Below are 27,731 nucleotides of genomic sequence, written 5' to 3' on the forward strand. Positions count from 1 at the left end.
AAGCTCGAGGAGGAAAATAACCTCAGGTGTTCCCTTTGGAAGGGAGTAGGTTCTCAGTGGGAATCATTTCTGCCTCTGGGACCACCTGACTTCTCATGGGAGGAAAAGCCAAAAAGTGCTTCTCTAAAGAGCGGGCAAAAGAAAATACACTTTGGGACTGCCATGATGGGGAAGCCTGGTCCAGGGACAGTGCAGAGGGCCGGGGGCAACGCGTCCAAGGCTGGTAAGAGACTCTTCAGCTGCATTCCCCAGCTCAGCCTGAACTTTCGACCCCATTGTCTACTCTAATTACTGGAACCAGCAGGATTAATTCCTCGACCTACTTTCCAGTCCTTTTTGCTGCCACAGAGGGATAAGGCCTCACTGGGTTTCTCTCTGTCATTTTAATGCGGCAGAACTCACTGAGAAGTTACATGCAAACTCAAATTTGAACCAAAGGAGCATCTCATCTCTTGAACTGAAGAAAGGGCTGGGGATAGTTCCTTTTTAGCTGATTCTAACGTTCGGCTTCTCTAAAGTTACTCAACAAAGAGCGATCAAACACATGCAAAAAATCCCCTACTTTGAGAACAATGGGATATGGAGATAAAAACAAGGTATCATTTTATATCTACTAAATTAGCATAAGATTTAACCTGATAATAACAAGTTTTGGTGAGGTTGTAAGAAACCTATATGTTCACAAGTTGCTGGTTGGCACAGTTTTACAATACGGCAATATATACCAGGGGCCTTTAAAAACAGTGCTGTCCATTGATCCAGTAATCTCATTCCTGGGAAGTTATCCAAAGGAAGTGGTTCAAAAGAAGGAAAAAGCTGTATACATAGAGACCTTCCCGGCAGCACAGAGACAGGGGTGGCAAAATAACCTGTAGGCTGGCAAATCTACGGACAAAGTTCAGCCAGAGACCTGTTTTTATATGGCCAACAAGCTAAAAAAAATTTTTTTTAAAGCATTCTGAAAAGATTGTTAAAACAAGCAAGCAAACAAAGGATATGTGAAGTGCAGGCCCTGGAGGAAGAGAAAACTGGATGAAGACTGTAAAACAACACGGGGAAATGTTTATAATAAGCTTGGCAAAATATAAATGGAGTGCTGCTATGATATCAACCATGTAAAAATATGTCATTGCAGTCTAGGTCCGAGCTCCCAGCAGGGCTGGTTTAGACATCCAGAAGATGGGGAAGCTGCCCGAGCGGAACGACATCCCACCTTGGGTGGGGACTCCCGAAGTCTTGACGGAGCCCAGGGTGTTCCAGGTCCAGACGGGGCTGCTGGAAGCCGTGTTCGGCCCCGACGGATCTCGAATCCCATTCGTCGAGGAGGCGAGCAAAGTCATGCTCCAGATGAAGGGTCTGGAAGCTTCGGACCTCGCCGAAGTCATGGTTTCCGGCTCTTACTTGTTCAAGTTTCAGACCAAGTGGATGCTCCAGCCCGTGGCCTAGCGGCACCACCAGCGGCACAAACAGGTTGAGAGGCCTCATGACCAGGAATGCTGCAACCTGAGGAAGCCATGAATTCGCTCGACCTAGCTCCTCGGATGAAGGGAAGCCAGTTTGCAGCCAGACCAACCTGGGACGGCCAGGTAGAGCGGAGGCTGCAGCCGGGGCTGCCCGGGGTCTGGTTTAGACTCTGCTCCAGCCTGACAAGGAACACCCAGCTGGCCTCTGGTCTCTGCCTTTAAGTCCTCCTGTCCTTCCCCCCAAGGCTGCTAATTACACAATAAAATTTAAAAAAAATAAAAAATAAAAAAAATAAAAATATGTCATGCCATACAGAGGGGAAGATAAGGCAAAAAATGAAACCTGTTGTTCGGGAGTAATTTTAAATGATTTATTTTTCTTAAAAGAATTCCTTCTTATTGGAAACAGCCCAGATGCTCAAGGGTAGGGGGGTTTATCGTGTAAATGCTGTGTCCTTATGATGGAGTACTATGCAGCCATCAAGAATGGATGCTGTGGGCCTGTACTTCCTGAGATGGAAAGACACTCATGACATATGTCAAGTGAGAAGGCATGTTACACAGCAGTATGTGCAGTGTGATCTCATTTATATACAGGCACACCTCGTTTTATTGCACTTTGGTTTATTGTGCTTTGCAGATATTACATTTTTTACAAATTCAAGGTTTGTAGCAACAGTACCCTTTTTCCAATAGCATTTGCTCACTTTGTGTCTGTGTCACAGGTTGGTAATTCTAGCAATATTTTCAGCTTTTTTGTTATTATATTTGTTGTGGTGATCAGTGAACTCTGATGTCACTGTTGCAAAAAGATTGACTTGCTGAAGCCTCAGATGGTGGTTAGCATTTTTTAGAAACAAAGTATTCTGCCACACACCCCAGCCCCTCCTCACCACACCGTAGGGCACCGCATGCGGGATCTTAGTTCCCTGACCAGGGATGGAATCTGTGCCCCCTGCAGTGGAAGCATGGAGTCTTAACCGCTGGACTGCCAGGGAAGTCCCAATAAAGTATTCTTAAATTAAGGTTTGTACATTATTTTTTTAGACATCATGCTATTGCACAGTTAATAGACTACAGTATACTATAAACATAACTTCTATATGCACCGGGAAACCAAAAATTGTGTGTGACTCGCTTTATGGCAATACTCGCTCTAGCACAGTGATCTTAGAACTGAACCCAAAGTATCTCGCCTTTACACTGAATACGGATCCATCTCTATGTATGAGGATGGAGAACAATCTGGAAGGAGAGACATCGACTATGTTTACAGCAGGTATCTCTGAGTGATGGAATTTGGGGTGAATTTTTTTCTTTTTGCTATTTGAAGATTTAGGGTGTTTTCTTGCAAGGACCATTTATTATTTTTAGAATAAGAAAGTATTCTCATAAAAACTTTTTTTAATGTTGTTAAAATGTTTTTCCAGTAAAAAAGAAAAATGTGCCATTTACAACACAGCCAAAGTCACAGGAATCTGAGTAAAAATGTCCCCTCCCAGCTGCTGGCCGCCTTGTAACACTGCCTCCACCTTAAATGCTACATCCTCCAGCCTGAGGCTCTCTGACACAGGCTTGAGGTCACGAGAGGACTGAGGCTCTTGCTTTGGGTTCAAAATTTAAGGTGACACCAAAAAACTCAGTGGTCACGATAAATATTTTAATACTGTATTTTTCAAAAATTAAAATTAATGGGAAAAATTCATAATGAACGAAATATTAACATTTTAAATAAAGACAGGATCAGTATGACTGATTTTTCCTTTTGCCTCAGGGCACAATATGGCTTGGCACTGCACTGTGACTATCCTTATTTAAAATGCTGATATGGGCTTCCCTGGTGGCGCAGTGGTTGAGAGTCTGCCTGCCAATGCAGGAGACACGGGTTCGTGCCCTGGTCCGGGAAGATCCCACATGCTGCGGAGCGGCTGGGCCCGTGAGCCATGGCCGCTGAGCCTGCGCGTCCAGAGCCTGTGCTCCGCAACGGGAGAGGCTACAACAGTGAGAGGCCCGCGTACCGCAAAAAGAAAACAAAAGCAAAAACAAAAATAAAATGCTGATATTGGGGAGGGGGAAGGGTAAGCTGGGACGAAGTGAGAGAGAGGCATGGACATATATACACTACCAAATGTAAAACAGATAGCTAGTGGGAAGCAGCTGGATAGCACAGGGAGATCAGCTCGGTGCTTTGTGATCACCTAGAGGGGTGGAGTAGGCAGGGTGGGAGGGAGACGCAAGAGGGAGGAGATATGGGGATGTATGTATATGTACAGCTGATTCACTTTGTTGTACAGCAGAAATTAACACACCATTGTAAAGCAATTATACTCCAATAAAGATGTTTAAAAATAAATAAATAAATGAAATGCTAATATTTTATTCATTATAGATTTGGAAGCATCGATTTTTATTTTTTAAAAATATCATATTAAAATATTACTTACCTTGACCCCAATTTTTTTGGCACCCCCTTAATTGTATTGAAAAGCATTGAAATGTGCACTTTCAAAAGGCCTTTAAAATATAAAAATTATATCTCAGTGGAGCTGTTTAAAAACTGTGGCTGAAATTTGAATTTTATGTGATTTTCACATATCACAAAAGTATTCTTCTTTTGATTTCACTCCTCCAATTTATAGGTGTATAAACATTCTTAGCTCATGGGTGATACAAAATGGATGACAGTCCCAATTTGGTCCACGGGCCATACTTTGCTGACTCCTGAGTTAAAATGTGGGAAACACTTGACACAAAACCTGACCAGCAATGGTTTAAGCTTAAAGGAGTCCACTGGCCTCTCTGAGGCTGTTTCCTTGAACAGATGATGGGCTACCTGCCCATGCCTATTGTATTAATACCTATAATACTTGGGCATAAGTTGGGGGAATACGGGCTATGCACCTAGAACAGAATTTCCCTTTGGGGTGTCAAGATTGAGTTTCCCCACATAATCAGGAGCAGGGGTGCTGAGCCAGGCCCCAGGCAGCTCGCTCTGGAGGCCCAGGGGCTGCTGCACCAGCTCCGATCACGACTTCTGTTCTCATCACCCCTTTGTCTCATCTGCCATCCATAGTCCCCACTTCTCACTCCTATTTCTCAGCAGGATTTGCAATGACTGTCCGAGCAGCCACCACCTAGCAGCTTATCTGCTTCACTACTGTGTGACAGGGCCATAAAACTGCAGATAACTCTGGCTCTCGGGGTGGGAGGGAGGCTGCCTTATCACACACTGGCTACAATAATTAACCACGTGGGGAAATAAAAACAAATATTAGACAGCGGATGCCTCATATGTGACCGAAAGCCCCTGACTCAACAGAGCCTGCGGGGTCTGCTGTTTCCTTATCGCTCTGCCTCTGTTCTCACTGCAGTTTTCCCGAAATTCTCACCACCCAACCTCCGGTATCACCCACCTGTGCCCTTGGAGTAGAAAACCCCATGTCTTAACCTTCCAGTTTTATTCAGCTTCACCTAGTTTTTCATGCCCCCCAATTCTTCCACTTCAATCTTGTCACAGCAGACCACCAAAAAGTAAAATGGATTAATGATGCCTCCATCATAGGCTTTTTGGGTGGATTAAACGAGGCAAAGTACATGAAGGGCCTGGCTTGGTGCCTGGTCCGTGGTGGGTCCTGGTGGACAGCTGTTAGTATCATTTCAGTAGATGTGTTAAATAGCAGTGCCTACGATTTGCAGGCTTGTCCTTATTCCCAGGGGGTATGGACTGTCTATTGGTCAAACTTCCTCACCCCAAATGCAATCAATATCTTGCTGTACCAAAATGGTTCATAATCTATTTCATTCATTCATTCATTCAACAGTGAGGGGCTTCTGTACCATGTTAAGTAATTTGGACTCTTCTATAGGCACTGGAGGCATTGACATTTTTTAAAAGTAAAAAGAAACAAAAAGAGGGCTTCCCTGGTGGCGCAGTGGTTGAGAGTCCGCCTGCCGATGCAGGGGACACGGGTTCGTGCCCTGGTCTGGGAAGATCCCACATGCCGCGGGACGGCTGGGCCCGTGAGCCATGACCGCTGAGCCTGCGCGTCCGGAGCCTGTGCTCCGCAACGGGAGAGGCCACAACAGTGAGAGGCCCACGCAAAAAAAAAAAAAAAAAAAAAAAAAAAAGAACAGACTTAGCAAAACTGTGTAACTGAACATCTAAGCAACAAAGCACTGTTCTATACAAGAGTGACATGGTTCCTGTCCTCAAGGAGCTTAAAGGTGAGAGGGGCAGCCAGGCACACATTTCAGGGAGCTCGCCGGAAAGAGGAATCAGTTCACCCTAAAGGTTCAGCCCTAGGGGCTTCTTAGACGGGAAGGAGTGTGAGTTGCCCTTGAAGGATAAATGGATAAATGGGGGGGGTGGCCCAGATGTGAAGGGGGCTCAGGCATCCAAATCCCAGCACAAGGGAAAAGTAGAGACGGTCCTTGCGATCTTGGCATATTGTTACACCAGTAGCTCCTCCTTCAATGTAGTTTGAAAGGCTTGCTAGGTCCCCGCCTTTTTTTGGTTAGACCCACAATGTCTAATTGGCTGCTGTGGGAGGCCGGGAGAGATGCTGAAGCTTTTCTGTGCTTCAGTTTCCAGATCTAAACGGTGGAGGTGATGAGAGAGCTCCACAGGGCTGTCATCGGGCTAAAATGTAACGACGCAGCAAAACATTCAGGGGCTAGTAAAAGCTAGATATTGTTATGCATATTTATCTTTACCAGCTGCTCCCTGCTGCCTACTCCCCACCCACAGGCAAGAGAAGGGGAGATGGGCTTCCCTGGTGGCGCAGTGGTTGAGAATCTGCCTGCCGATGCAGGGGACATGGGTTCGAGCCCTGGTCTGGGAAGATCCCACGTGCCGCGGAGCGACTGGGCCCGTGAGCCACAACTACTGAGCCTGCGCGTCTGGAGCCTGTGCTCCGCAACAAGAGAGGCCGCGACAGTGAGAGGCCCGCGCACCGCGATGAAGAGTGGCCCCCGCTCACCGCAACTAGAGAAAGCCCTCGCACAGAAACGAAGACCCAACACAGCCAAAAATAAATAAATAAATAAATAAATTATTAAAAAAAAAAAAAGAGAGAATCTGGGGAGATGGATGCTAGACAGTTACTAAATGATACTGACAGTTATCATTTCTTAATGAATATCTCTTGGGGAGGAATCTGACTCCAGCCTTTTAGCAGATTTGACAGCTGTGTAGAGCCTGTTAGTTGTTTACCCAACATCCATTCCCTCATTCTCCCTTGCTAACAGAATACAATTTTGTTTGGGTTAGCAACGTGCCAGCCTCTGAAGTTGGGTGGTGATGGGTCTAAGCCAGTCCGGCCATGTGACCCAGTTTTGGCCAATGAGACCTAAGCAGAAGGCTTTTGCTTTCTTGACAAATGAGGTCCCAGCTGGCATTGCCTCTGCCATCGTCTTCCTGCATTGAATTGGGAAAGTGATGGCTGGAGCTGTGGCAGCCTCCATGTGGTCATGAGCAAGTGGTCAAGAGACCCTCAGAGACTAGTCCTGACATGACTGAGCCACTCAACCAACACCACAATTTTTTGGTGAAAAGATAGACCCTCACGTGTTTAGCCATTGTAATGGTTTTGGTTACAGTCAGTGCCAAAGGTGATCCTGACTGGTTGAGCAGGGTTGCTGAGGGACAGGCTTTCTGTTCAGAGCCAAGAACACCAAACCAAAGAACCAAAGTCATGGGAGTCTGGGGCCTAGAGCCAGGTTACCAGGCAAGCTCAGCAACTTAGAACTCCGGTCCTGGCAGTAAGGCCAAGACTGGAACACAGAGAAGCTGACTGCCCCTTTCCTAAGCCAGAAACTCGGCAGCGGATTAATCGGAGGAGGAAGAAGTACCTCCACCCAACCTGGCAGGTTGGGGCGCGTCGAGGCCAGAAGAATGGGTCTCCGGCTGGGACAAGAGGGGCTCAAACACCCTGACACCTGACTGGCTCTGAGGTTCCCACTCTACCACATACCCTGTTTCCTCAATAGACCTGGCACTTTGTTTCTCTGATTGCCTCTCATGAGGTCTTATTTTTACAGCCTCTCCCTTTATTCACTTGCTGCTCAGAATAAGGTAGAAAGATGATAGGGCAGTAGGCTTAAAACGCCAAGGGGCTGTAGTTCCTTCTCCCCACTGCACCCCCCCCATGCATAAACATTTGCTGAGTGAGTGACTGAATGCATGAATGAGCAGGTCCTGCAGATTCCATCCTGCTACTGTCTGTGCTAATCCACAGTAATTTCTATTTGACTTTGGAATGCATTATATAATTTGAATTCTGCAAATTTACCTTCCTAATTAGGTTCTTCTTTGGCTAACACAGAACTTACTTTGCACAGATTGAGTGATGGCGGAGGGAAGTTTGCTAGGTGCTGGGATCATTAGGTAGATAATCCATATATTGGCAGTCAAGAGCTGTCTGTATCAAGAAGGTCAACTAGACTGCTATTTGAAGCATGAGGAGTGTGTGTGCATATGTGTGTGTCTGTGTGTGCCTGGTGTCCTCTTTCTGCATTAGCCAATCCATGGAAACTGGGTCTACTTAAAACCCTACCTTCCAGCTCAGTCTTGGTCTAGACTTTCTGACCTATCCTGTCACTGTTCTGAGAGTCACAAGAGAGTCTACAGCTTCAAAGATCCAGAAAGGAGTGTGATTACACCTGGTCCTGCTCAGGCTTCAGGACCTCAACGCCAGGGACTAGGTTCCCAGGTTAGTATACCAGATACAGGGATACTACATTATCCTCCTGCTTGCCCAATACATACAAGAATGAGTGAATGAATGAATGAATGAATGGTTGGATGGAGGGATGGGTGGATGGATGAACTCTATACAATATGTCCTGACAGGGAGATCAGCTCGGTGCTTTGTGACCACCTAGAGGGGTGGGATAGGGAGGGTGGGAGGGAGGGAGACGCAAGAGGGAGGGGATATGGGGATATATGTATATGTATAACTGATTCACTTTGTTATAAAGCAGAAACTAACACACCATTGTAAAGCAATTATACTCCAATAAAGATGTTAAAAAAAAAAAATGTCCCGAATCTCAAATCTTGGTTCTTCAGAGATAACTGCTGATGTATTGACTCCATCCACCTGGATCTCCACTGACTGACCCTTCCGTTTGGGCTGGGACCGGGTGGATCTTGATTAATAGGCTCTACTTTTCCCTGGAGAGAATCCCAAGTGCCCAACTCGGCTGGGGATTCTTGGCCCTGTGTGCCTGAGCCTAGGATGCCCGGTTCCTGGGCTTGTTTCAATGTTTAGACATTTGATGGGGCCTGGCCTGGCCATGTGCCTTTGAGCTGGCAGGTCTCACCCTAGCCACATGGCTAGCGTTCAATCCAGATGAACCACTGACACGGTCAACTCATTCACAGTCTTTGTCAAGGATCATTCACCTTGACCGGGTTAGCTTGGCTTTTGTTCCTAATATCGTCTAGGTATCTTGGCTCCAGCCCCTATATTAACCCCCAGATTGATTTATGTTTCCATATTGGCAGTGATCTCATAGCTCCCTCCGGGACAATGGGTCACACTTGACTTCCTACACCAAAACTGCGTCACTGAGCTCTGCCTTCTCTCCTCAATGAGGGTGCAAGCCAATCCCTTTGACTACATCACCCTTGGCAGCCTTGGGTTAACATTCAGCCAGATCCAGGACCCTACACCCATAGCATCTTGTAGCCTTCTCTCTCCTGGGTCCATCCGGCCTTAGGAATGAGAGGAGGATGTCTACACCTGTGGGTCTGCTTAGGTCCCCAACATCGGCCTTTCCTGATCTCTCTTGGCAGTGTTCCTTCATCAAACATTTATCAAATACCTACTATGTGTCAGGCACTGTACCAGGCCTGAGGGATTTAATTGCAGCCTGGACATATACAGTCATTACATGAAAACCTCTTGGAGAGACAGATATGTAAACAGGCAACTGCATTGCAGCTTGCTAAGAGCCAAAACACAAGGATGAGAGCTCTGTGAACCATCACAGCACCTCCCAACAAGGAGAAGTCAGAATTAGAATAAAGGAGATGAAAATGGTGCCAGACGCCAAATGGGTTCCAAATGGAAACCCCAGGGAATTACTGCCCCAGAGTTCCCTGCCCTGGAAACCAGAGCCACTTCCTCCTCTTGGGGGGAAGTACTGATGGTCCAAGAATGGCGACCACCAAGGCCACGTGAGCTGGTCTGATAAACAGGCTCTGGAGGGCCAGCCAGGCACTGTCCGCACGGAGGGAGACTTTATCGAGCCCCCCCTCTCCAAAGAAATATTGCTCTAAAGGAAACATGGTGTTTCTGCCTAAAAGGAAAGAGTTGGAGAAATTACTGAAAACATAATGATGTTAAATTCTGCCCTGAGATAATGGGGACAGGGCTTTGAAAGAGCTCCTTGATTCTAAGAAAAAAATTAGAAGGAAGCTGAGCTCTTGTCTCCATGAGATGAGAAACCAAGAAACAATGCAGTATGGAAGTCCTGGGGTCAGACCAAGTCAAAGAAAAGAGCAAAATAAATGCCACAAAAGTAAGGTTTGTTCCCCTCTCCCACATGCCTATTCTTAGCTAATACTCACAGCATGGCACCTGGAAATCTGAACTCACTAATATGACCTGTGTGAGGAGAGAAAGTCTAAACGAGTAAGTAGTTCAAATGCTAGAATTTATTTGGAAAGAAACGATTTAATTACCTGGAAGAGAGTATAGTTGCAAAAGAAGGAATGTTAGGAAGTGGGGGAGAGATCTCCTCAAATGAATGTAGGAAGCTTATTTGGTAATAGAACATAATTGTGTTCATGAAATGATGCCTGAAGTCCTCAAGAAAGTGCTTGCCCTTCCTATGCCTGTCTGGATGGGCTTCCCCTACATCATATGGTCTGCTTTCTTGAGATGACATTCACTCTGCTCTTCCTCTTAGAACATAAGGTAGACAAGGTGCAGGGGGAGAAGCTTCTCAATAAAGGAAGGTCCAAAAATACCATCCCAGTTATACTTGTTACACTATTAATTTCTGTCAAAACCTTGCCGGATTTAAAGCAGAAGGATTTTATTAGGGGGAAGGTCCGTGTGAGACAAAACAGGGAGAGAGCCAGGGAAGTTAGGAGGACCATCAAACCCCCAGTGAAGAGGAACGGGAAGAAAGGTCTTGTGGGAAGCATCCTAGACCACCGTGCAGTCTGAGGAAGGTGCAGCAAGGCCCATGGAGCACAGCTGCTGTGCTCCATCCCTGGAACGTCAGAGCCAGCCCTGGGGCCCTTGATCAGTTACAAGCCCTGCGGTAAGAGGTCCTCAAGGCACATTGTCATGGTTGCTCCACCTCTCTTCATAGTTAGGGTGGCTCCAGTTTCAAGTTCAGATCTGTGAATGTCTGGATTAGGGGTTTCTGCATAGCTTTTGGGTATGAGAGGCAACTGAAGAGATAAAGACTGTATGCAAAAATATGACAGTTGCTGAGATATTTCAACAGTTTCTGAAGACCATTGGGGTAAATATTAAAAAAATCAAGGCAGAGCCTCTCAAGGGTAGTCCTCTTCTGGCAGAAAACACTTGGGACATCTGTTTAAATGTCTTTATTTCTGCCCAGACCTGTTGAATCAAAACCTTGGGGGGGTTGAGAACCAGAGCTCTAGTAGATGCCATATTTATTGATTGTACAAAGTAAAGAAAAGCTTGTTTGAGTTTATTTACACCAGACCCAAATTAAATGATACCTAAGTGAAATCTGACTGTATTTTAATATCACAGTCTTCCTGCTTTTTTTCCTTGCCACTAGTAGCTACATACACCCTTCTGTTTCAAATTCCTTGTTTTCCAAGCCCTCCTTTCAGACAGCTGGAAAAAAAAAAAAAGTTACAACATTCTCAGAAAACTGGGCTTCTGCGAAAGCAGTAAGATTACAATTGCTTCCCTCTTGTTAATTTGAGGATCTTAAATTATGCATGTTGTTGTGCTCACATTTGCATACGTTCAATTCACATGCCTGAGCTACCAGTCAGCAAGATAAAATCAAGCATAATAATTTAAGTAACCTGTGTCTGACTTCTCCTCACCCAAATTTCAGGGCTGACCGCCCTTGAGCCAAAGAATAGATAATTAAATCACTTGGGAAATGCAGGGGGAGTGCTGGTAGGGTCAAGAAAATAAAGACGGGTTCACCGAGCCAACTCCTGCCTCCAACCCTTCTGGATTGCCAACACTTTCTCCTTCCACGCCCCGCTGGATTTCATAACCACGAGGCCCCTTTCCCAGAAGCGACTGACTGCCTTGATTCCAATCCTTAAATCTAACCAGGCAGGAAGGCCAGAAGCGGAGTTTCTCTTCTGCCTGACGTGGGTAACCTTGAACATAAAGAAACCACCACAATACAGATGGTCCTGAAATTTGAACCAATGCGAGGCAATATGCAGATTAGGAAGTCGGAGCCACCCGTCCATTGGCTGATTGCTAGTGTGACGTCACAAAGGCCCAGCCCAAACGTGGTCAGAATTGCCCTGGGCAAGTTTCTGGATAAGTTGAAAAGCTTTTATTATTATTAATTATTATTATTATTATCATTATTATATGTGTGAGCCCCTTTAAAAAAATCAGCTGGTGCTGGGTTCCTGAATTTCCTGTTAGGGGAAAAGAAAAGTGCTCTTGTACAGCCAGAGCTGAAAGACGCAGGGCCGAAGAGCATTTTGTTCTCTGTGTGGCGGCTCTATCCCTTTACTTAGGGTTGACTGGTGTTTTGAACAAAAACGACATGAGGGAAAGCGGTGAATTCCAAATGAGCCATGGGGACTTCACGAACCTCTGCAGCTTAGTGGTTTCTGAGAAGCCCCAGCCTGACCCAAACTCTGTGAGCCAGCTAGCTAGTAGAAGTCTTTGGCTGTGATCTTGACTCCAAAGCGAAAGAAATGCAAGCATAGGAGGTTGGGGCCTCCCTGACTTTTCCCTACCTCTCTTTGCCAGGTTCAAGGCAAAGAGAGAATCAAGTTCCCTGACTTGTGAGCTTCTGGCAATTGGCCCCTCAGTGTGAAGTTCCCAATTTCAATACCTCTGAAGAGTTGAAATCTATTAGAAACGAGAGAGAGAGAGCTTATGTAGCGGTAACAAAATAGATAACTTCAGGGCTTCCCTGGTGGCGCAGTGGTTGAGAGTCCGCCTGCCAATGCAGGGGACACAGGTTCGTGCCCCGGTCCGGGAGGATCCCACATGCCGCGGAAAGGCTGGGCCCGTGAGCCATGGCCGCTGGGCCTGCGCATCCGGAGCCTGTGCTCCGCAACGGGAGAGGCCACAACAGTGAGAGGCCGCGTACCGCAAAAAAAAAAAAAAAAAAAAAAAAGATCAAGCTTCACACACCCTAAAAGCTTGTCCTTCTCAAACAATTGCCCTTGAAATGTCTGGCAGTTCCTATGATACTGCCTATTTGGTCTCCTAAAGCCACTAGGATTTTTCCAACATCTCTCACCACAGGGAACACCCTCCTCCCCAAACTGGCACAGGCAGAGATGTGACACAGTTGAAATGTTTCATGGGAAATTGGGGGCAGGGGGACACTCTACGTTGTTTGTTTGGTTTGGCCAGATATCATTTTATCTCCTGAGAATAGCATCCATTTTTTTCCTTTGGGGAATCATCCCATCATCACTGTCAGTCTTTGTTTGAATGGAGGGGGAGCCCCCCACCAACTCAAGAGATGGGCATGTGTCCCATGCCTGGCGATCGGCATGTCCCATTCTCTTGGCTACACAGTGACTGATCAGGACTGGGCATGTCATGCATGTGTGGTCCAGTGATGGTCAATCCTGGGACACTGATGAGAACTCTGAGAATAGGTGCTCTCTTTCTCATTGAGATTGCTAAACTGGTAGAAAGCAGCCATGGAGCTGATGGTGACCATCTTTGCCCCTACAAAGAGGCTACAGCAATCCCACTACTGGGCATATACCCTGAGAAAACCATAATTCAAGAAGACTCATGTACCACAATGTTCATCGCAGCTTTACTTACAATAGCCAGGACATGGAAGCAACCTAAGTGTCCACTGACAGATGAGTGGATAAAGAAGATGTGGCACATATATACAATGGAATATTACTCAGCCATAAAAAGAAACGAAATTGAGTTATTTATAGTGAGGTGGATGGACCTAGAGTCTGTCATACAGAGTGAAGTAAGTCAGAAAGAGAAAAACAAATACCGTATGCTAACACATATATATGGAATCTAAAAAAAAAAAAAGTTCTGAGGAACCTAGGTGCAGGACAGGAATAAAGACGCAGATGTAGAGAATGGACTTGAGGACATGGGGAGGGGGAAGGGTAAGCTGAGACGAAGTAAGAGAGTGGCATGGACTTATATACACTACCAAATGTAAAATAGATAGCTAGTGGGAAGCAGCTGCATAGCACAAGGAGATCATCTCAGTGCTTTGTGACCACCTAGAGGGGTGGGATAGGGAGGGTGGGAGGGAGACGCAAGAGGGAGGAGATATGGGGATATATGTATATGTATAGCTGATTCACTTTGTTATAAAGCAGAAACTAACACAGCATTGTAAAGCAATTATACTCCAGTAAAGAAGTTAAAAAAAAAAAGAGCATCCTCAAAAAGTTAAACAGAATTACCATATAACCCAACCGTTCTGAAAACAAGAATAGATGAATAGATAAAATGTGAGATGATAGATAGGTAGACAGACAGGCAGGAACATATAGATATGTCTGTATGTATTATTCAGCTATAAAAAGTAATGAAGTTCTGATATGTGCTATAACATGAATGGACCTTGAATCATGCTAAGTGAAATACACCAGACACAAAAAGACAAAAAGAAAGAAAGAAAGAAAGAAGCTCTTCAACAATGAAGTCAATATTTAAAAAAAAAAAAAGAGAGAGAGACAGATTTCTGATAATGTTGTTGGAGCACCTGGATCCATCTGTGCCCTGCACATTTTAGTCAATGGAGCCAATATATTTTCATTTTGGTATAAGTCAGATCAGGTTGAGTATCTGTTAACTTGGTAAGAAGAGTCCTCACTTATATATCCAACCACCAGGCAAGGCTTACTCTTACTCTCAAGGATGGATTTAAGGGTACATTAGACCCTTCCTGTGTGGTTTCTTTTATTTATTTATTTATTTATTTTTTGTGGTACGCGGGCCTCTCACTGTTGTGGCCTCTCCCGTTGCGGAGCACAGGCTCCGGACGCGCAGGCTCAGCGGCCATGGCTCACGGGCCCAGCCGCTCCGCGGCATGTGGGATCTTCCCAGATCGGGGCACGAACCCATGTCCCCTGCATCGGCAGGTAGACTCTCTACCACTGTGCCACCAGGGAAGCCCCTGTGTGGTTTCTTACTGGTTCCTTATGCTTAGTTGGTGGAGGGAGGGAAGTGTTGGTGTGACGGCATATAGGTGACAGAGGAGACTGGTTATTCTGGAGTGGTACAGCAAAAGGATCAAATGAAGGGTACTGGGGTTAGATAGGACTGGGCAACTGACTTCACTTCTCTGAGCCTCACTTCTCTCATCTGTAACATGGGAAGAATGAAAGTCTCTCCCCGTTGTATGGATGTTTTATGCTCAGGGTCTGGGGCATAGTAAATGCTCAAGAAAGAGCAGCGATTAGCTAATTCTAGACAACCCACGGTAGAAGAGACGGATTCTCTTCCCCGGCCTCCGGTGCGATGTGGGGACAATGGAGGGGAGGGCTCTGAAAGCCTTCACTGTGGTTCTAACCAACAATTCTGAGCCTCTGTTGACACTGCCAGCCACAAGCACCTGCTAAGCGGGCAGCGTGCACCTGCCACCTGCCACTCCAAGAAGGGATTCCAGTCCAGCCAGAGCAGGCGGCCTCCATCCTAGGCTAGATCCTGGCTGTGTGCTGAGTACGTGAGCCCACCCACCTGTTCTGAAACCCCAGCTGGGCTCCGTTCTTTGCCTGTCCCATCTCCCACCCCCAGCTTCCTTCCTTGATCCCACATCTTCCACGCCATAGGCACTATGCTAGTGCCTATGCTAGATCCACAGGGGGTGCAAGGAAAGAAATCTGCATTAGTAAAGCACCTACCACCTGCCACACAATTGCCTTTGCTTATATGCTGGCCTCAGGAACCCTGAGAGTTGTGTTAAACACACCCATTTTACAGAGGCACAAACTGAGCACTGCCCACCGTGGGTGATGGAGTCAAGATCTGAATCCTGGTGTGTTTCTTCAAAGCCTGTATTCTTCCCTCTCCTCTCACATGCTGTTTACCACAATAGAGAGAATATAGTGGAATGATGTCACATGAAAAAACGTAGTGCACAGTCGCACTTGTGGGCCTTTATCCCAGAGAAATAAAAACCAATGTTCACACAAAAAACTGTACATGAATGTCTGCTGTGGCTTTATTCATAATTATCCAAAACTAGAAACAACCTAAATGTCCCTCAATTAGAGGATGGATAAAAAATCTGTGGTACATCCATACAATGGAATATTATTCAGTAATGGGAACGAATGAGCTGTTGATACACACAATGGCTCAGATATATCTCCAGTGAGTGAAAAAAGCCAATCTCAAAAGTTTGCATACTGTATGATTTCATTTATGTAACATTTTCAAAATAAAAAAATGGAGAATAGATTAATGGTTGTCAGGGACTGGGGGAGGGGAATAGTAGCTATAAAAGGTAGTATGAGGGAGTTTTGTGGTGATGGAATGGTCTGTATCTTGATTGTGCTGATGTTTACACAGATCTGCATGTGCTAAAACTGCATAGAAATGTCCACATACACACAAATGAGTACACCTGAAGCCGGCAGAATCTGAATAATTGGTCAATTGTATCAATGCCAATTCCTGGTTTGGGTATTATACTATAGTTATGCAACATGTTCTCACTGGGGGAAACTGGGTGAAGGGTACATGGGACCTCCCTGTCCTTTTTTTTGAAACTTTCCTGTGAATCTACAATTATTTAAAATGTTTTTAAGTTTTTTTTTTTTAAAAAAGCATAGTTTCTAGCACAGAAAGAGTGCTCAGTAAGTTGCTGCTATAAATCCTACTAGGATTCCAGCTCTTATGTAGCCATGTACATGGAGGAGGGAGACAGCTATATTAATAACTGACAGAAAATAGAAAGAAATACAGAAAATAGAAAGCAGAGATGTGAAGTAGAAATATATTCAGAGCCACATATATAATTAAAATTTTTCTAGTAGCCACATCCAAAAGGTAAAATGGAACAGATGCAATTATATTTTTTCAGATGAAATATTTTAATAGGATATTTTATCTAACCTGATATACCCCAAACAGTATCATTTCAACATGTAATCAATATAAAAATTAATGAGATACTTTACGTTCTTCTTTGTTTTTTGGTACTACGTCTTTGAAATCTGTGTGTAAATATAACACATCTCAATTCAGATGTTAGTTTCCTTGAAAATACTTGATCTGTATTTAGATTATATAATTTATGGTTGAAAAGCTAGATTTGCATACCCAAGTTGTTCCAAACATACCTAAAGTTTTCCAATAACTGAATGCAATATTAGTTTTTTTAACTTAAATTTAAACTAATTAAAATTAAGTCATTTAAATTAAAAATTCCATTATTCAGTTGCACTAGCCACATTTCATTGCTCAGTGGCTGCTACTGTGTTGAGCAATGCAGGTAGAAAGGGGTGTGTGCTAGACAGAGGATTCTAGGTAAGACTTTAGGGAAGTGATGCATTTGAGCCAAGCCTCAAAGGATCAGTATGATTTTAACAGGGAGGGAATATGTCAAGTACACAAACCACCATGGACAAAAAGAGGCAAAGTCTGCTGGTTGCCCACGCAATATCTATATCCCCCTTCCTTAGCAGCCTAACTTTGATTTTTGTTAAGTGGCAACAGACCAACTAAAATAACTACATTTCCCAGCTTCCTCTGCAGATACACAAGCCATTTCCAGTCAATAGTATGTGGAAAGTAATTGGGTAGAGCTTTCAGGAAAGCTCCTTAAAGATGGGTTGACTCAGCCACTGCACCCTTTTGCTTTTCTCTCTTCCTCTTTCTGCATGCCTGGAATGAAGACATGATGGCTGGAGTTGCAGCAGTGATTTTGTGACCTTGATAATGGAAACCATGCACCAAGGATAATGGAAAAAAAAATGAACATGGGACATTGATGATTTTGAGGACATAGTATGCCAGCCCTGGACTTCTTTCTAAGTGAGAAGAAATTAAACCCCTACCTTGTTTAAACCACTGTTATTTTAGGTCTCTGTTACCAGCAGCCAGGCACAATTCCTAACCAATACAAGGTGTGAAAGTGACAGGAGAAAAGCAAATAGTTTGGTGTGATTGGTGTTTCATAAAAGCATCCTGGGAAAATTATTTATTTATTGAGTACTACTCACAGGGCTTAAAAAGTACAATTTATGTCATCGTTGCTGCAATAAAATTTTGCAGATGAAGAATGTGAAACACAGAGAGATTAAGCAACTTAGTCAAGGTTGCAGAGCTTACAGGTAATGAATCTGGGCTTTAAGTCCAGGCAGTTTGACCAAAGGGCTGCCGTCTTGGATGGAAGTAAAGGAATTATGGCTGAATAATGTGAAGGAACTCAGACTGGCTTCAGAGACATGGACCTTGGCCTAGATGTTCAGGCCTCACTTGCTTTGGTGGCTTCAGGCCCCTGTGGGTCTCTGAACATCAACCTCAGCTCCTCTACTTGGATTTGCCAGGCCGTGTCCCTCCACTTGACTGCACCCAGACTCTGGGCCATGCTTCTGGGATTTGCCTCCTACTTCAAACTGTGCTAAGTGGCCTCAGGGAGATGACCTCTTGTCTGGATATCATATTCTCTACACCCTGGTGCTGGGGCCAGCTCTCTAGTCCTCTCCCAAACTGTCTGACCCAGCAGGGAGCTTCCTCATTTTTACCCCAAGTGCACTGGCTTCCCCGGGGGGCCCCACGGCATCATGGGTTGCAGTCGGCCTCATGGGAGCTGATGTTCATAGGTATGCCAGGCCAGGTTTGCAAAGCTGATGTCTCTTCTGATTGGCCAGTGGTCATGCTGTGCCAGTTATTAAAGACTTGTAACATTACCCCTGCTTGGGTTATGAGCTCTGTGTCTTCACAGTTATGGGCTCTTGTACAAGTCACTTCACCTCTGAGTTTTAACGTGCTCATTTATAAAGTGGGACTATAATCCCTCCTGTGATTACTGAGACTGCAAAATCAGATCATGTCTGTAAAGAACTTAGAAGCACACCTAGCTCCTTGACAGCGCTTGGTAACTGGTAGTTACTAGTATCCTGCTGGCGATGTCTCAGCTCAGGAGTGGGCAGGTCAGCATTATTACTCCCTGGGTCTTGAACCTGACGGAGGGAGCATCCTTGATAGTGAACAACTACAACCCCCCGGCTCTGAACCTCAGTCTGGTACAATGGAAGGAACGCTGGTCTTGGATTTAGATGATCTGGGGTCTGATCCCAGCTCAGCTCTGATGGGGGACAAGCTGTCACTGCCATCTCTGAGCAGCCTTCAGTGAGGGGATTGTAGACGAAGGCCCGTGGGAGGCCAAGTGGGCTATACAGATGGAAGAAGCGGGGGTGGAGGCGGGGGGAGGCTTGGGATTCAATACAAGGAGGGGGCAAAGGTAGCAGGCATGAGGGATGGGGGTGGAGAGGGTCCTGTCTTAAAGGAGGCCAATCCTAGGAGCCTGGGGTGTCTCCTAGCAACCTCGTGAAGGGCAGGGAGGTAGAAATGAACATCTATTAAGCTCCAACTGTGTACCAAACTCTCTCTATATATTAGCTTATGTAATTTTAGTAACAGTTCAAGGAAGGCATTTTTTTTTTTTTTTTTTTTTTTGGGGCTCGGGCCTTTCACTGCTGTGGCCTCTCCCTTTGCGGGGCACAGGCTCCGGACATGCAGGTTCAGCGGCCATGGCTCACGGGCCCAGCCGCTCCGTGGCACGTGGGATCTTCCCAGACCGTGGCACGAACCCGTGTCCCCTGCATCGGCAGGTGGACTCTCAACCACTGCGCCACCAGGGAAGCCCCCAAGGAAGGCATTTTAATCCCCATTTTATAAAGATAGAGATTAATGCCAAGAGAGGGAGGTGACTTGCCCGAGGGTCATACAGCTGGAGGTAGCCGAGCTGAAATTCAAACCCAGGCCTGACTGTCCAGAGAGGTGTCTTTTTCGGTTCCTTGAAAAATGTCAACTAAAAAATGCCATCTTGGGGTTTTCTCCTGCAGGCGCCGCTCCTCGGCTGAACCCGCCCCAGCCCCCATCTGCTTTCCACTTTGGCTGCTTCTTGTACTGCAGACATCAGTTTAAACAGCGCCCTTTGGGGAGGCCTTTCCTGACCACCCCCATCCCCCAAGCCCTGAACAGGCCACACCTGTCCACGTTATCCTCTCTCACTGAGGTGCTCACTGCGTCACAAGCACAATCACTTATTAACTTTTTGTTTGCTTCCTTTATCTAGACAAAGGCTTTACTTCCAAGGAGCTCACACTTACATGGAGAAGAAAGACACGGAACCCAGAAACCAATAGTTATCCAGGATGGTGATAAGTGTTGAGGAGAAAATAAAACTAGGCAACGGACTGCAAAGTGACAGAGAGAGAAAGGGAAATCTAGATGTGTGTGGTTAGGGAAGGCTTCTTGGGGAGGTGATGTTTTTGATGAGATCTGAGAAGTGAGAAGGAGAAAGTCATATGAAAATCCAGGGAAGCATGCTCCAAGCAGAAGGAAAAGCACGTGCCAAGGCCCTGGGGTGGGAATGAGTTTGGTGTGTTCAAGCAGTAAAAGAAAGCCAAATGGCTAGAGCTTGGCAGTCCAGAGGAGGGTGACGGGAGATGAGACAAGGCTGGGGCCAGATCACAAAAGGCCTTAGAGGCTGAGATAAGGAGTTGGTTCATTGTGGTTTGTCTCCCAGCTACACTGTGAGCTCCATGAGAGCAGGGCCCTTGTCCGTCTTGTTCACCACTGTAACCCTAGCCTCTAGCCCAGTGCTCGGCACATGGCAGGTACTCAGTAAATATTGGCTGAATCCATGGATGAATGTGTTCCCACATTGCCTCCTACACTCTCGACACGTTCCCTGTACGTATTTTAGCATCTCCTTCCCCCCCACAGGCTTCCTGTCTTCCCTTTGGTGTCCCATGCATCCCAAACCCTAGCTTTGAGAATGTCCCCCAACCGTGTGAGATTATTTACCCACAAAGGCTCAGGGACCCCCCCTTTCAAAGAGACCTGCATTTGCCTAGTGCATTGCAGAAAGCTCCCCACACGCTTAATGACATCAAATGGTGGGATTTCAGGCCCGTATGTTCCTGTGCTCACATGCACGTGTGTATACCTCGAGGTCCTCAGTTCCCCCCTCAGATTAGTGCAAGAAGGTGACCCCAACCCACCAGCTACTAGGAAACTCGGTCACATCAATAATTCCTATGCCTTGCTCTACACCGGTGACCGGGGAGTGGGAAGTTAATTAGCTTTGCTAGAAAGGGCCTGTGAAATGTTTGGAACTCTGCAGCCGGAGAAGCCTGCACACTCAAGGCACAATTCTGCATTCCAGCCCCAGCCTGGGCTCACTCAGCCGGATCTTACACCTGTTCACAGCGCTGGGTGGTATTTACAGACAGTAGACACTCGTGGGTCAGCGGGAGGACAGGAATGGGGACACCCCTGTGCTGCGTCTGAGTTGTCGCAGAGTTAACTTAATGATGAAACAATCACCATTCATTCTCCCTTCTCCTGCGAGTGCAAATGGCTTTATAAACACCAGGCCTAGGGCGAGCGAGGAAGGCGGGGTAAACGGTTTACCTTGGGTCAGGAGTGAGCCTTCAGTCCATTAAGGGGAGTCTGAGAGCAGACGTTAATGGTCCCTCCAGGCCTGGAAGTTAATTCGGCCTTGAAACTAGTTCTCAAAATCCACTTGCTGACCACTTCGGCCCACACTGACCTCCACACCCTGCCCATGCCTCCCTGGAACATCTCCATTCACTGTTCCTTGGTCTGATTTACTCCAAGGCACCGGCCCAGGAAGTCACTGACCTTGGGCTGGGTTTCTCAAAGTGGGGAGCACGTTCCTTCTGTATGCAACACAGGTGACATAACACAAGTGAGGCACTCGCCTCTGGTCCAAAATTTAAGGGGTTGACAAAAAACTCAGTCATTAAGATAAAATAAATATAGGCAATATATAAAAAAAATAAGATTAATGAAAAACATCCCTGATGAAAAAAATGACAAAATTTATAATAAAGACAGGGATCTTATCCTTACTCATTCTACTTGGACCCTCACTCAAATGACCTTGACCCTCATTGACATGACCTTGACACTCACTCACATGGCCTTGACCCTCACTTGCATGATCTTGACCCTCACTCATCTCTCTATATTTCCAACCCTAATGCAAGATGATTTTAAGTGGTCTACATGCGAACATTTAAAATTTTAATACTTATGTATTTTTTTAAAATTATGGCAAGCGATCCCAGCTTTCTATTCGTGGTAGAGATATACCATTTTTCTTTTAAAAATACATTAATTTCAATAAGTAATTTAAAGAAATTTATTTAGTGAATAATAGAGCCAGTGGTATGTGCATGGCGCCAAGATCCTGGTGGGGGGATACTTGGGCAAAGGCTCCACCTGTGACCCCTCCGAAGGCAGGGCCAAGCTAACCTTCTCTTCTATTCCTTGTTGTATGAAGGTGACTTCTGATTTAAAGCAGGAGCTTAAGAAGAAGAGAACGGGGCTTATCAGAAGTGTGGCCTTGACAGTCACCAAACCTCTCTGAGTCCCACACTCTTTACCTCTAGAATGCGGCTCACAACATTTGCCCCCGCGGGCTGTGAGGTTTACGGGAGATGATTATAATGTGCTCGGTGGGGCTCAACAGGGCCACATCTTGATTTTTGTGGGCTCCTTTCCCCGTTAAAAATACTAAAAATTATTTTTTACCCCTGCATAGTTATAAAGATGAATGCAATCCGCTTCAATTATATTCACCTTTATTCCAACGCACTCAAGGTATGCATCTTGCTTATTTCAAGAAGCAAAGTATTTGGTGGGGGGGGGGGGCTCCTGAAAGTACCATGGCCGTGGCACTGTGCTTGCTGTGCCCGTTGGAGAGGTCAGAGCTGGGCACTACAGGCAAGCACTTAATCTTTTAATCTTCACAACGTCACAAGGCAGACATTATTAGCTCCACCTTATAGATGATGAAAAGAAGGCCCAGAGAGGCTGAGCAACTTGCTCAAGGTCACACAGCCACTGAGTAGCAGGGCAGATTTGAACCCAGATGCCCTGATTCTGGAGTCTGCCCTGCTGTCATGCCCCAGGAAGTGAGATAATCTGGAGGGCTGCCAACCCTGAGTGATCGTGTCCCTCAGTTATGGAAACTATGATTATATTCAGAGCCAGCTCCTGCGAGGCCCATACTGTGGAAGCAACCTGCAGGAGGACCCCAGTGTCCTGGCCTCTTGGTTGCCTGCTAATTTGGGTGGGAGCTGGGTGACATGCTCAAGTTGGTCGTTTGAGAGTCTCTGGACATTTAAGCTGCCACCCCCAAGCAGCAAGATGTCCTCAGGGCCTCTGAGACACCGAGTACCAAACTCCAGCAGACCGGGCTGCTATTTGCTTCATGCTTCTGTGTTCTTCAAAAGGACAAAGAAAAAGAGAGAAAAAGAACTTTGGATGCAGACCAAAGCCACTCAGGTTTTCCGCTGTGTGTCCTCTTGTAGCCTCCTCAATGACGAGGTCCTGACAAGTGTCACCTGAACAAGGGGTCAGAGCCATTCCCTTCCATGCACGCGACACTGCAATTTTAAACAATTGTGGCTTGAGACGAAGATCCGCCCGGGGAAGGAAAATCTAACCGAGTTTGCAGTTTCCAGCTTTGGCGCTTCTTGAATTATACATGGGCAAAACCCCCTTGAAGGCTGCTTTTTAAGCCGTGAGGGGAAGGCATATAATTTTGGTCTCTGGCATTCTGCTAAAACACTTGCTGAAAATGGGGCCCCTCCCCAGCCAAGTGGCGTTTGCCTCGAAACCAAATGGGGGACGTTTGACGCCTCAAATAGCTTCAAGCTGCCAGCAGAAAGGATGCTGAGAGGATTGGTGCTTTTTCTCTTTGCCATAGTCTTGTCTCTGTAGGGCTTCTGTCCCTCGGAGGCCCTTCCCTTGCGGTAGCAGCTGTGACACAGACCACAGACATTCTCCTCCTTCCTGGCTGGGAAGAGGGAAAAGTGCTATATCCTTCCAGAAGGGGAGGCAGGGGACTGGGTCGGGGCTCAGTAGGGTCCAGCCAGGCCCATCTCAGCCTCCTCTGAGAGATGGCAGCTCCGGGTCCAGACTGCCCCAACCCCACGCTGGGTCCAGAAAGGTCAGCGCCATTCCTGGCCCCTGTAATCGGGCAAACTGTCTCGAGTGGTCTGGAGCTGCAAAATGCTACCCAGAAGCAGGGGCTCCCGGCACTCTTCTCCCACTGGGATTTGCCCCAGGACAGTGGCCAAGGGCATCTGAAGGATCTGAGTCGGCTGGGGTCATTTGGGTCATTGGTGGCTTAAGAGTGGGCCCTGGTGACAGTCACGGGGGTTGGGATGGCGCTTTGTAACTTATTAGCTGTGTGAACCTGAGAAGGTTACTGCACCTCTGGGACCCTCAGTTTCCCTGTCTGTAGAATGGGCTGATTCTCTACTTCAAAGTGTTGCTATAAAAATGAAACGCATGCTGAGTGCCTTTAGCGCAGTAACTGGGCCGAAGCGCTCCAGCAATGGTGGCTATCATGATTATTTGCATGTTGAAGATAAGGAAATGACAAGTGGTATTAGTTCCCGTTGGTAACTCAGAGGGTGTGTGTGTGTTTGTATGTGCGTGCGCATGTGTGTTCCAGTGCACGTACGCATGTGTGCCTGTGCCCGTGAGTGTGAGTATGTGTGTCTGTGCACTCGCGCACAGGCTCCAGCCAAAGGTCAGGGGAAGAGCGTTCTTGTTCCTAGACATGGAAACTTGAGAAGGGCAAATACTTCATTATTTAGATTCAAAAGCTACTCATTAGGCGAGACTCGGGCACTTAGAAAGAAAAGCTGACCTACAAGTGTAAAATGTTATTATAAGTAATGACAATGATTATAGGATGAGGGTTGAGCTGGAGAGGTTAATGTCCATTAACTACCACGAATTAGGAGATGGTGCTTCTGCAGACACTTCTGGGCGAAACCTAACGGTCTGTTTATTTACCTCACGGGGAGCTCTTAGCACATCAAAAAGGTATTTAAAACACAACCCCCCAACAATTAGCTTTAGGAAGAAGAGTAAATATGGACGCAATTTATCACTCCAAGAGAGCCCTGCTATCAGAGACAGATGCCATCAGTTAAATAAAACAGACACTAAGACCCACCGGAAAGATCAACCCAGAAGCAATTCGCTAACTTGCTGATCAGCAGTGGACTGCAGGATTTTGGTGGCACGCCGAAAATTCACGTCTTTCTGCTAGTTTTTATAACCTGAGTTACAGGTTCCTTTTTGCATCCACCGGGGGAAAGATGACTCAGGAATGGGCTGAGGTGATTTCACTGGCTTTGTCCATCTTTGATTTTAAAAGGTAATAGAAGGAAGTTGAACACTGAAAGAGCCAATGGCATTGGGACTTGACTGTAGGGGGACCAGTCATCCCAGTTTGCCTGGGACTGAGGGGTTTCAGTGCGAGAGCTGGGACAGTCCCGGGCAAACAGGGATGGTTGGTCACCCTGCTTATGTCCCCTCCCTCTGAGGCCCCAAGTATGAGTATCAGTCAATCCTGGTCGGGGTAATAGTGGGCAGAAGCTGGCTTGTGGCTTCCCCGTTAGAAATTCTACCTCCCCCCATATGGCGAAACAGACTGTGAACCCATTAGCAGCAGGAATGTGGGGTCACGTGGGACTAGTGCAGGAGAGCTGCACACACCGAGGTAAACGTCCAGGGAGACCTCTGATAGGCAAAGGCGCGGGGGTCCGAAAGCTGATCTTGTACAGACTGCTTTTAACTTCCCAGAGAACTCTTGATGGAAAATTGCAGAGCCCGGTGACACTCTGCAGAGTCCAGAATCTCTGCACCCCGCCTCCCCAATATGTACCTGATCGTGTTATATAAACCGGGGCAAGAACGCACACTATGTACTCGAAATGCACATCATTCTACCATTTCAGCTGTTGCCACTGCTTCTGAGATTTCTTATATAAATATCTCTGTGTGTGCGTTTGTGTGTACATTTCTTGACATATTTACGAAGTCCCAGTTTGCCAACCTTCGGGGCATAATGCAAGAACTATTTTTCATCCTAATCTGCTGTAATGACATGTTTTATTATACTATTTCAGCTGTTTCCATTGCTTTTGCTGTTTCATGTTTTATGTATTTTAACTAATGCTTTAATTTTAGGATGTTGTGCCCTTTGGTGATTTCACAAAAGTTCACTTTGGAAAATCGACAGGGATTCCCAGTGGCAGCCATTGGAGGCTCTACCCACACACAGCACAGCACAGAGGGAAGAGGGTCCGAATACAGGGCAGGAAGCAGACACACTTGAAGGCAGACTGGGGAGGCCAGTGGCTTACGGGCCTGGTGTCCATAGCACCAAGATGTAGGGGGAAGCTGTGTTCACCTAAAACTTCTGCTCCGTTTAGCCCTGAAAGTCTGGCACCCGGGAACCCCCTCAGTTCTGGACAAAGCAGGATGGTTGGTCACCCTACCAAGATGGCAGGTTTGATGCTTGAATAGGCTGGTTCTTAGCAGGTGGAGGAGCTCTTGGTGTGACATAGAAAGAGCCCAGAGTTTGGAATGCCCTCCTCTTTTTTTTTTTTTGCGGTACGCGGGCCTCTCACTGTTGTGGTCTCTCCCGTTGCGGAGCACGGGCTCCGGACGCGCAGGCTCAGCGGCCATGGCTCACAGGCCCAGCCGCTCCGCGGCATGTGGGATCTTCCCGGACCAGGGCACGAACCCGTGTCCCCTGCATCGGCAGGTGGACTCTCAACCACTGCGCCACCAGGGAAGCCCTGGAATGCCCTCTTCTTAGTTTCAAACCCCAGCTCTGCCAATGCTATAACAGTCATTTGAATCTGAGGAAGTCACTTAAGCCCTCACTAAACCTCAGTTTCCTCATCTGGAAAATGGAGCTGAGAAAGTATATTGTGCAGAAGTGCTGTAATTGATGGAGGAAGCGATGTGTGTTCTACACCTACTACATAGTCTCCTGGTTCCCTGAACTAATAATGAGGGAGTCCCACCGGATGCTTTTGAAGTGCTCAAAATCCATGTCCTGTGGCAGAGTGAAGGGCTGAGGCCACCACCCAGACCTCCCAGTCTTGGGCACCAATGTGTCCCCAGGCTCATTTAGACCCTTTGGCAGTGGGGGCTGAGGAGCACAAGAGGTATAATAATAATAATAATGGTAATACATTATAATTATAAAGCAGTATATTTGCATTATAAAATATTGTATAATTATAAAATATTATAGTAATCATGGTAATACTAATAATGGCTTCTGTGTATTAAGTGCTTACTATGTGCCAGGAAACACTGTCCTTCCTCATCCCATATAACCCCCCAGCAGGATACCTGCTGGGTAAGTGAGATCAGAGCCCCTATTTTGCAGATGAGGAAATGGAGATCTGGAGAGGTGAAGACATTTACCAAAGACCACACAGCAAGCAAATGTTCAATGGGACATTTGAAACCACATCAGTGTTACTCCAATGTCCATGCTTTTTAGCACAATGCCCTGTAGCCTCCTTTGGATGGAAGGAGTGGAGCGTCACTTGGGGCTGTAAGGCATTACAGAAGGAATGGAGAGGGAAGGTCAGTGGGCAGAGCTGAGAAGCCCTTTTGTTGTCGGGCCTTGAACACTGGCTCCAGCCTGGAACAATCCCAAGGTAGGGCATGGGGAGGGGCCTGATATTTGAGACCTGCCTTTCTCCCTCCCCTTTCTCTCCCACATCCACTGCCCATCCTGGACCCTCCTGCCTCTGTGTCTATGTATGCACGTATTTTCCCTACTCAAGGGAACATAGTGACTTTCCCTTAACACCCTACATCCTCTCTCTCTGAAAACTCCTATTCACCCTGCAAAGCCCAGCTCGTTAATGTCCAGGCCCTTGTCCCTTTAGACTCCCATTAGTGGCTTCTTTACTGACTTAATCATAGCATCTGCCCGTGCCTGCCATGAAATGATGGAAAGTTGGCGGAAAGTCTGTTGGTCAGGGAAGTCTCAGCTGTCTTGCTCACCCCATCTGGATGACAA

General features: G+C 46.4%; 1 protein-coding gene and 1 pseudogene across 2 annotated transcripts in view; one reads left to right on the forward strand and one right to left on the reverse strand.

Moving 5' to 3' along the window:
• Positions 1-27,731, reverse strand: part of SPRING1 (SREBF pathway regulator in golgi 1) — a 313,869-nt gene that overhangs the window by 22,110 nt on the left and 264,028 nt on the right. The gene's annotated exons all lie outside the window — the stretch shown is intronic.
• Positions 1,148-1,698, forward strand: LOC113629845 (developmental pluripotency-associated 5 protein-like; annotated as a pseudogene).

Source organism: Aethalodelphis obliquidens, unplaced genomic scaffold, assembly GCF_003676395.1.
Source record: "Aethalodelphis obliquidens isolate GAN/ISIS:26980383/991018 unplaced genomic scaffold, ASM367639v1 scaffold28, whole genome shotgun sequence".
NCBI lineage: Eukaryota > Metazoa > Chordata > Mammalia > Artiodactyla > Delphinidae > Aethalodelphis > Aethalodelphis obliquidens.